The following is an 11,516-nucleotide window of genomic DNA, read 5'->3' as shown; positions in this document are numbered from 1 at the left end:
TTTTTTACTCGTTAACCCCTTTTCACTACATTGTGTTAACAAATAAAAAAAGTTTAGCTATTACGAGAATAGAATGGGAGTTTTTTAAGCGCAGTGCAAATTTTCTGTAATTCAATACCAGTTAATTTGTTCATTAACAACAAACGAATGACTTCTTACAATTCGTAGTGTAACAGCAGGCATTGTAAATAACGAAAGGAAAGTTCCTCTTGCTCATTCTGTGGTGAATAATATGACTATATGTGTTTTATTCAAAACTTGTCATATTAAATGTGATCACAGGTAAATAAGCATCGTTTTTCAACCATTGTAGCAGTAATCAGTAACATCAACTTTCAACTAGATTCATTGCTCGTCAAACATTCGACTGAATTTATTTGTTAGCATTTTTGTAGTTATTTTGTCGTACAAAATCGTAAAACCCAGAGCCGTCGCTATAAGTCGGGCATTGCTAATATAATATATTACATGTCACCTGTATCATATTCTCGTAAAAATAATGGTTCACAGGCTCCCGCAAGCCTTTTAACAAAATTGGGTTAATCTGTATATACTATATTTATATTTTCTTTTAGGAAAAACAACAAGTTTCAGGAATGTAGCATTATTTGGTAAATACCCACCCCGGTAATGATGTAAGTTTGCTAATATTGCTAATCGTTCGTAATGCTCATAATTTGCGTTTTAGCACTATTTTCATAATCTCATAAACATAATTTCTAAACTATGGTTCATTTATTGTTTCATTAATTTATTAACTAAATACCTGCACGCTAAAGCTCCTTCGAGAACTTGCATGAATGGTAGGAATAACTATGTCGCATAAAACAGCTACAATTGGAAGAGCGCACGAAACCAACATGTCTCCATTCGTAGTACGTCATTCTCCTGAATCTGCCACTGAGTGAGACGTCGATTGAGGTATTTGAACCTACATCCTTCCTGGAGTAGGTCGAAAAAAAACTAACCCCTTGTCAATATTGGCCATAATGGTCTCAGTTACCTGACAAATGAAACGATAATGACAAATTGAATGACTACTTATATGAAGACAACATAAAAAATGGCAAACTATGATTACGTAATGACAGCAGTTACAACAACATTAATTTCACTGATCCCCAATTCCAGCTGTGACATCAACCATTTTCAGGTGCCATAATATTTTTCTATGATTTTTTTGTTTAAAATTTATTATTCTACCGGGAAATTATTATACCAGAAACACTTGATTCAATTGACGCATCTGTGAGAATTTTCTTTTTCATTTTTTATCTATATGCATTGTAAAGTGCATTATAAGCTTAACAATAGCATCCTTTGTCGGTGGTGAAAGGCATTGTATTATTGAGCAATAAATAAAAAAGTATTTTACTAAATATGATTGATTTGATGCACATACTGACTGTTGATGATGTAGTATGTAGAACAAAACGAATGAATATTGTAGCTATGTTAGACGGGACTCAGATATGATTTTTTAAAACAAATTTATTTTTGTGAAACATCTATCAGTCAAGAAGACAAGATTTGTGTGTGCATTTACTTATACATCATTCGACCGTAACCTTTCAGGTCAATAACCTAGGTTGTTCAGGGTACATTAAAAGATATTTTGCCCCAGACAACATTCAATCCGGTGAATAAATTTGATTTATTCAGAAACACGACAAACCTTGTTGTAATGTTGTATGATGTAATACTCGGAACCAAATTCTAAAATAACATGTAACCTATGGCGCTGAAAACTACAATAATTTTCGTTATTGTACTTATATTGTACTCGAGATATTGAGATATTGACCTCTAGAAATGATCAATTAAAACACAGACAAAATAATCGCGGATCGAATATGTCGACACGTACAGTGTACAAGAACCTGAATTCCGATATTTTATTTTTGCACATTTTTTTTGGAAGAAGGTAAGCTGGAAAGAAAGGGTCAGCTAAAATCTCGATTTCAGTTTCAGAGAAACTTTTCCACCAGACGCTGTCAGAGACGTATTCAAAATTTGCGCAATCGAAAGCACCACACAACTGACTTTTTCTCGCTCGATTAAACCAGAATGATTGTTCTCTTATGCTTCCATAAAACTATTTACCAAATGTATTTCTGCAGTCACGTTGCGAATATATTCAGAAAGTCATATAACGTGTATATAAATCATTGACAGTTTTCAAAAAGTTCTACAAACGCAGCTTCAGACTGCCCTGTTTAGTTTTGTATTGTCTATTCCATGTGCGTATAACAATAAGGTTTTACACAAAATACCGGAATATATGTCCCCATGCATGTACCCTACGATATTGTTCAAGACGCTTATGCATAACCCACAACGACAAAAATCCCAGTACTGGCGGGGAGTGGTAGAATTACAAAAAATGTTCAATATCACTTTATTATTCAAACGAAGGATGATCTACATATATGATTTATGGATGCTGCATGGCTATTGAATTGTTTCACATTTAGCACTGAAAAACATGGTCGTATTGGAATAATTATTGTACAAAGCTGTTGATATCAAATACATCGATTATGCGTATGTATGTACAGCGGTGACTAGTCACATGTTCATCTGAACCCAATACACGAGTTCATTTACAGCAAGTCTCAGAAGTATTGGGGCTAGCGAATTGGCTAACTGCTTTTGTTTTGGCTAAACGGTTGGCTTTCGAATCTCGATGGCGCCGTCGTGCGGTCACGCCCACTTAAGGCGAATCTATGTAACAGTAGAGGACGATCCTCATACTTAAGGAGCTAATCAGCGACGGTTTTACAGTTGGATGGCGATTTCGCTTTGAAATATATACCAGGGAAAGTGTTCTATGCTCGTGTTCACACAAAAACGACGAATGAGGTCGATTTTTTCCAGCGGTTGGCTTAATGTTACCCCAACGGATCGTTTTCGTGTGAAAGTTTGTTATTTTCTCCTTGATTTGTAGGAAACTGTATCTCAACTTGTCTATTTAGTTTCAATCAGTGTTCAAGATGGTTACCCTAATATAATAAATATCGGTGGATTAATCGCATTTATAATATTATCACGCCAGCTGACTGTGACCATTTTCGGGCTCAAATCATTCAGGGGAATCCAGACATGTACCAGCCTGAGGATGCATAAAAACATTCTATGTCTCCTCATGCATTATAGACTCGCCAAGAGTGGACGCGATCACTAACCGGCGCCAGCGATATTGGCAGTTAGCAGTTAGCTAATTCGCGAGCAAACTGGCTGCCCCGATACTTCTGAGACTTGCTGTAACAGACTTTTTTTATTAACACACAGAACAGGGTGATGAATATATATATAACTATAAATAAATTGTTTCACTTTCAATCTTGCTTCATCTGTGATTTGTCAGCATTTAAATCATTCTGTACTATGTTTGTGCGTAAATGTAAAATAATTGTCTTTTTCGTTCTCAAGATACCTTTTCAATTACCTTCCTGATTGTGGTGTCGTTACAATCGATCTATGTCGATTGTTATAATAATAAATGTTTGTTTGGTACATAGATCCATGGATTGGTTCGTGATGGGTCAATCCACAATTAAGGGTCTTGTGAAATGTATAACATTTGTAAGTAGTAAGAACACAAGTAGCTAACCCAAGTATTTTTGTATTTAAACAAAGTACGTGCTGTAATATATCCTTACAATTCACAAACAGTGTTGAGATTGAGATTTGAGATCATATACATTGTATACATTGGGTATGCTTCTGCTAATATAGTTCCGGGTAATCTGACAATGCACGATTAAAATCGATAAATATTAACATTTCGAAAAGTGAGGCCTTACTGTAAATACCAAACGCAGGGTGTTTATAGGTACCATTATAAACTTTATAATTGGTAGAGGTATATTGGCTAAGAATATGACAACATAGCAAAAAACAATAGATATATGTATTGTATTCACAACTAAAAGTTGACGCTTAAAATTCGTCAGTTTTCAAAATCTCTTAAACATTTTGGTTTATTATGAGACTTTTTAATTAGTGACATTCGTGATTTTAACATCCCATCATTCTGCATGCGTTGACCTCCAAGTAATGCTTTATTGCGATATTATATACAACGCAATGGCATGGGTCAGTGGATAGTGTGAAATTGTTCCACCTCCAAAGTTCTAATATCAATATGAATTACGGTGAAAACATCAAAGTTTTATCCGCATGTCAAGTCTTTAATCAATTGTGATAGTACGTGTTGTCACTATGTAGTAGATTACATATTATATTACAAACACGCAAGATGATATTCGAATTCGCGATCACGGAAAAGCTTCTTGTAACTGGAAGCAAAACGCGTATATGTGAGAGATTTATGCATGTGTAACACATTCAATATTGACGTGTTTACGGATAGGCGCAATCAAATGCGTACACACTGACAGCACATGCGAAGAAAATAATTGGAAAGATGTAGTTAATACAAAAAGATCAGTATATTTTTCAATTTGAACATTAATCACTTCTCCCATCAATCTAAATGCATTTTTTTCTAACCTTAACCTTAAACCTAAATCGATTAATCATGATTCAACATAACGATATCTGTCTAATGTATTCAGTCGCTCGTGTGGCAATGTGATCATCCTTATGTTGTTCGGATTAGTTTCGGATTCGTGACAACATTCAAATTTCTATATTCTATGCTTTGCATTGACGGCTTCCTAAAGTATTCTTTGCTCCCTCTACCCCAAAATATTTCTCATATGACGCAGATAACATATGACATTGGAAATACCACTCTGCGGCTAGCGTGTCGTCAGCTGGCTTGGGAATGTATCCAAATCATATGTTGCAATTATTATTTGACACCAAACACAATAAACCAAACTATAGAGTCGCCATTTGGTTTATGTGCTTCTAGTTTAAACGCTGTCAAGGACACTTCATTGTTTGTGGAATGCCGTAAACGTGCAAACTAATTTCTCTGAAGCGTGTGGAATTAGTAAACGCTGGCGCCAAAATGAGACATTGATACTCTAAATGTAATGGATCTTCACGCCGGCACGTTCACGCAACAAATACATATTTTTACCTATTGCAATTTTTTTTAATTTGATGGACTTCTATGCATGAAGTCCTAAACGCCCGAAAATTCGATAATGGTACGGTTCAAACGATTTTACTTACGTTTTAACTTTTTCCAAAATAGATGCAAATACGACGAAAGCACCATCGCTTACTGATTCAATAGCTATATTTGTAATACCTTCAATGTCATATGTTTGCACTCGCAATTGCGGTAATTGTTTATAACCATTAAATGGGCGTCACATTGATTGGAGCCCGAATATTTGTCTTCATTCACTGATCTGACGTTTTCTTGGTTGCAATTTTAACATACAAGTCGACAAGTAAATACATATAGCCGGGATATCATTGCTGACATTGTGCTCCAGAGTCAGACTATGAGTAAGGTAGAAGCCGTCATACAGCAATTCCGAGATTGTTTCAGATGTACATACGGTATGACATTTACATTAAAATATATTCTGCACCAGACAACATTTAATCCGACGAGTATATTTGATATTGTCACAGTGCATACTTGTCGTTTTAGAAATACGATTTAACTTGCGAGCAGATAATTGAATATTAATATTGCTATTCAATAAAATAAATAAAACTGAACTTATTTTCTATTGTCAAAGCAAAATAGTAATCCAAATTATGAAATTACAACATAGAATAGAAAACCCATTTTACGAAACCAGAAGTTGGGAGTTACCGCAAAGATATCTTCATGTAAACGGCCAGTTGTAAACTTTAAATCTCATTCACCACGATTGCTTATCGATACAGCTAGAAGTAATAACTCGTTTCTTTGAAAGTGAATGCACTATTAATGGCAAGGGAAAGCCATGATATCATTTTTAAGTTATAAAATAAATTCTCTCAGCATTAGGTGAATATTTTTGTGTAATAATTACATCGATTAAAATTATCAAACATAACTAATATATTAGTGGGTGAGGAAATAATCGCGTGTCCATTTTCGATACATGAAAAACAACAAAATGACCCCTAATGGATTAGAAAAATGGGAAATTTCAGAACTCTTTCCTTTTAAGGAGTGTGATTGCCATCCACCCAAACTAAAATTTGTACATATACATATATTTTCAAGAAAGCCGTTCATCGTAAAATGTCAGATTTGTTAATGATGAAATACTACAATTGATTGACCTATGTAATTTATGATATCCACTGATCTCACATGTTGTCTTGGTTATAAATACAATTGAGACGACAATTTACATAATTAACAGCTCATTCATAAAATGGCGTTATTGGAATGATTTTATTCTTAAAAATTAGTTCGTTCCCAATTGATAAATAAATGCACGTATTCCGATGTAACTGTGCATTTTACCTACACTCTAATGCTCTAGAAGTACAATGAACTGTACCATGTTTCGCGACGTAATATCAGCTGTGCTCGGCATGCAACAGACCGCAGTGACACTGGTATTGAAATGTTAGCATTCTCGTCTGCACGAGACCCTCGATTTAACGACGTGTATGTATACAAAAACAACCACATATTCGTATCGCGATAACCGGGAAATACTAATATTACAACGTTTGTTTCTTATTCACATTAGGCATATAAAGAACGTATCTCCCACTCACTGATAATTCAATACGTGCCACATCGAATGCGTTTTGTTTGCACCATTTAAATTTATATTTAAAACAAAATACCGCCCTCTATCGATCAAGCATTCTTATAGCGTTAGTGGTTTGATCTGTTGGCTGGTTCCCGCCTCAAGTGTCATGGCGTACCAAGCCACAAGAGGCCGGTAACTAGTAACGGCACCGGCATTCTGATTGATCCGTCATTTTCTCGTTGCTTGTTCTATTTCCCTTGGTTACCTGACGTCAGCGCTTAAGGTAGCGAGAGGGGAAACATAATTTATAGTTTAACGGAGTTTAGGACTTTCCTCACCAATTACTAAGCATGCAGTTATGGCAATGTATATGTTTTCAGAAAGCTGAGATATAGCAAAATACGATCATATATGTTTCGTCTTGATATTTGCACAGGGGATTAAGTTACGATCGTTCGAGTTTTTTTGCGGGATTGGCCGTTTCTCGGTGTTCCTTTTTTCTATATTTCTGATCTTTGAGAATGCGTCTCGAAATTCGTATGTGCCCCATAGTTCTGGAGATAAAGCCTGTTGAACTTTGTGGACTAACTTTTACGAACGTCTTCCTGTTCCCAAGGCCGTAACTCAACGTCAACGGCTCACATAAACGTTCATGAGACATCATATTTTAGCCAATTTTGTGGCGAATAGATTGTGTAATTTATACATCGTTAGCGTAGAGAAAGTGTTGAAAAATGACATCTTCAATAGTTATAATAGTCAAAAATTAGTTTCCGTAAAAACTCAATAAAACGTTTTTTCGAATTTGGCCACAGATAAACAGCTAATTAATGACAAAATGTCGACCATTTCGATCATACTTTGTAAATATACAAGTATCTGATATGCGTGGAATGTTAAATCGTGAAAAATTGGTCGGTTGTTTCCTAAAACGTGACAAAACTTAGCAGTTTCGTTGAAAGTGGGTGCTAACTTGAGCAAGATGGCGTACCGCGCAATTAATTTATTCAAGTCCCTTTGTTATGTTGAACAGCGTCAACAGTACAATCGGTTCTCTAAACACAGGGCGGGCCATCATGACAGCATATATTTACTTACGTGATATACATGCCTTCAAGTACAGATATGTTTGAATTACTCTCAGCCTATACAGAGTGTACCGTTATCGGATTTGTTATAATCAGTTAGCTCTAAGTCAGCACTACCAGATTCGGCCGATACCCCGCCCGGGCGATCTTATGGAGGATTCGATTTTTTTTAGAAAAATGTGGACCAAAAGTACGCCCGGGCGATGTTATGGCAAATATTACGAAGCCCATCTTGTCTGAAAAAATAACCCTGCGTTGATAAAAATGGTCTCAGAAAATGTTTAGAAAAAATAATGTTTCGCGTTGACCAAATATAATCATTCAAAGTATAAATTCAAAGTGTTTTAATACGTTGGTGAGAGGTCGCATTTTACGTGAACAAGAACATGCACTAAGCAGGAAAAGCAAGCCAAAGTCGAAACGGGGTGCATCATGGACATGACATGACACAACACACGATGCAACAACTGAGTGATCAGTGACATCATTTTGGGGTGCAATTGAACTTCAAGTACTTCTTTGCGAAACTTGCTGCGCGGCGATGCTGATGTCATGAATTTGTTTTTGCGTATCTGTTGACCGACTTAATTAGCTGATTATTAGCTGAATTGCTGTGTTATGTCTGTCATCGTTTAGGCCTATTTGAAGTTTTGGACGGAACTTGGCTCAGTGATTTGGAACTAATTACGAGATAACCGTCGCTATTCTGACAGTTGGTATCCGTAGTTATTAATGTAGTGAACGATTAATCAAAAGATATGACGTATTCAGTACTTAGTGTGATTGGCTTTATGATTGAAGGTTACGCCCTAGAGTCTTTTTACTGTTTTGTAATTGGTTAGAGTTTTGAAAATGAATAAAGAGAGTTTGAGTTGGTCTTGGGGAGCACAGCACGATAGACGCAGTAGGGAGAGTCCAGTCCTGGAGAGCTTTGGGGCGAGTGTTGACGCAGTCTAAGAGAGTCTTGGGTCAGCCTTGCGATAGTCTTGGGGATTTTTCCCCAGGGCGCTGTGTCTTATAGAGTGCTCGATTGATCGACTAAGACGAGAGCTGAAACGTATTTCGTTGTGTGTGTCTTATTAGATTGTAAAGTTAAAGTGACTTTCCCGATCCCGTACCTCAAGGGGACGAGATATAGAGACGAGACGAGATTCCCCCCTGGCAAGTGTGGAGAACCCCGATGAGAAGAGATTTTCCCCGTGATACTGACATCAAGTGTATGTTGACCGAAGTTTGACCCCAAATCACGCACTGAACTGGCGCGTTATCTTAGCAACTTTTTTCTTTCATGCTCCGCGGGTCGATCTAGTAAACTTATATCCGACGGTACTGTAATTACGCAACTTGTATGCAACTCTGTACTTTGAATATATCAACATCGTTTACTTGGTGCACTGCTTTTCTAATTACGCAAATTTGTTTACAATATTGTACCAGCTCTGAATATTTCAACTTTGTAATGTATTGCTTTCATGATAACTACGCAAAATTCATTTTATCTTTGACTATTGTTAGGGCACTGACCCGGGGTATTGGGTCTGTGAATATTTCAATATTACTGACTTGATAATGCATTGCATTCGTAATAATTACGCAAACATAAACATGGGCGCATTTAAGTCATTAAAAATGATAGTAGTCGGGTATCTACGGAAAGTCAAGAAAATATTTTAAATACTTGTGATTCATTGATGTTCCAATGGTGAATTATTTTATTCGAAATGAAGTGAACATGTAATATAAACCATACCGTGCGTCATATTAAATTTTATCATAATATAATAAACTCTGGGCAGCGCACTTCGATCGCATTATTCACGTACATTTCGACTGAATTCTACTAACCACGTGTTTGAATTACGTGCGGCATTGGGTAATGACCTCCAGAGTTCCCGCACTGATATTTGAATTCGGACTGGGACCACCCAACTTGACCCGTCGACAGAAACTGCTATATCCACGTCTATCTCCGCCAATTTTGTTTTGAGTTTTCTTATTTCATTGGCGGCATCTTGAAATTCTTGTCCTTATAGTCTTTTAGCAACGTCTAAAACTTTCCGAGAGTTTTCTCTGAATGTGGTTCCAGATATAATAGAGGAGGCGGTAATCCCATATAGCTACTAAATTTACGCATTGCGCGACTACCCTTTCCAATGCCACGAGCCGCGATCACCAGCTTACGATTCACATCAAAAGAATGTCCACTCTTTTTTGACGCAGGAAAAATGTCAGTCACGGAGTTACATTTTTGATTCCACTCTGCGAGCTGACTGTAATATGAGCCTAGGCCACTTTCATTTAGATATCTTTTAACGGCGTCAGACATTTTTCGGCGACCAGTTTTTTTTTCATCTTAGAACTCCTTCCCACGATATATTAGTTTATTAAAACACCGAGAAAATCTTTAAATACTATAGTGTAATGTTTGTTTGTGCTTCGACCGCGTAACGACACTACTTATAGATTACACAGGATATAATAAAGCCGGATGGTCAACAAATCAGTATGCAAATTAAATCCTTTGTCTTCAGTCTGTCATTCAACATGATATGTAAATGCATGAAGGACGTGTTCACCTACAACTAAGTTTCCGGGAATAAATTGAAATTACTCAACAAATGCATCGTGCACTGTAAATTCGGACCAAAGATAAAGAAAGTACACAATATAAGGTTGCATAATCCGGGATTTTTAGAAAGAAGTTTTTTTTTTTCTAGTTTTTCCCCTCTCGCTACCTTAAGCTCGTTAGATCCCTTTACTCTCGAAAGTTGGGAGAATAAAAAACTGTTTCTTTTGTTATAAATTTTCACAGAAACAGCGAGGAATGTCAGAAACATCTCAAATATGTAAGTCTAAGCAGGCATAATGTATTGGTTCGGCGTAATAAAGACTTTTTTTTTTACAAAAAACGAATATTAGAATGTTTTCAAATTACGTCACTTAATCACGTGATTTTGGGCCAGAATCCTGGCCCATTGGAGCAATATTGCGATTACTAGTACCTGCGTCCTACCTGCCATTCGCAAGGGACGCCGGGAACCAGCGAAAGTTAGTGGTTTGATCTGTGGTTCGCAATTACAAACTAATCTATTTGGGGAGTCGTTCTGTATTCTAGATTACGAACGTATACGTACTAACCAAACACAGATGGCGCTGTACGTGATATTGTTCCCACCCTTCTACGTCATGATTTCCTCGTCATTTGAGAATACGACGTCTTTGAAAAGTGTGAATCGTTTGCGGATATTCCAATATAGCCAGTATTCCGTTCCTTCAATTCTCCTCAACTCCAACTTCGCGAATTGCGAAGTACGTGTACTATCTTTATGCAAATAATGCTTGATTGAACATAATTTATTCATAATACTAATACATAGATATAAACATCTGATGTAAAATGTAATCTTTCACCCATAGTACAACAGCGCCCCCTGTATGCTAATTAGTTTGTGAGTTTACGCGCGTAATCGTTTTAGTGAATAACTTCTGAAATAGAGGGTTTATGCAATGTATATTTAAAGTAGTTTTTTCAAAGTAAATTTATAGACTATTTAACCCCCCACCCCAGCAAGTTTTGTGACTCACGAAAAAAAGAATTGTGTCTAACATGAGTTTCACAGTGACGTACTATACAACGCTAGTTAAATACAATATTTATTAACACGCAGACCACCGCCCTTTAACGGACACAATAAAAGCAGTTTCCTGTAAATCCAATCTGATTAAAATAAGATTCTGGTTGGCTTATTTTTTCTTTTATATAATTACTATAATTATTATCTATTTTAATTATTTACTA

The sequence above is a fragment of the Saccoglossus kowalevskii genome, chromosome 22, assembly GCF_978046115.1.
Source record: "Saccoglossus kowalevskii chromosome 22, keSacKowa6.1, whole genome shotgun sequence".
In the NCBI taxonomy this organism is placed as follows: Eukaryota; Metazoa; Hemichordata; class Enteropneusta; family Harrimaniidae; genus Saccoglossus; species Saccoglossus kowalevskii.
Note: the sequence above shows the minus strand (reverse complement) of the source record.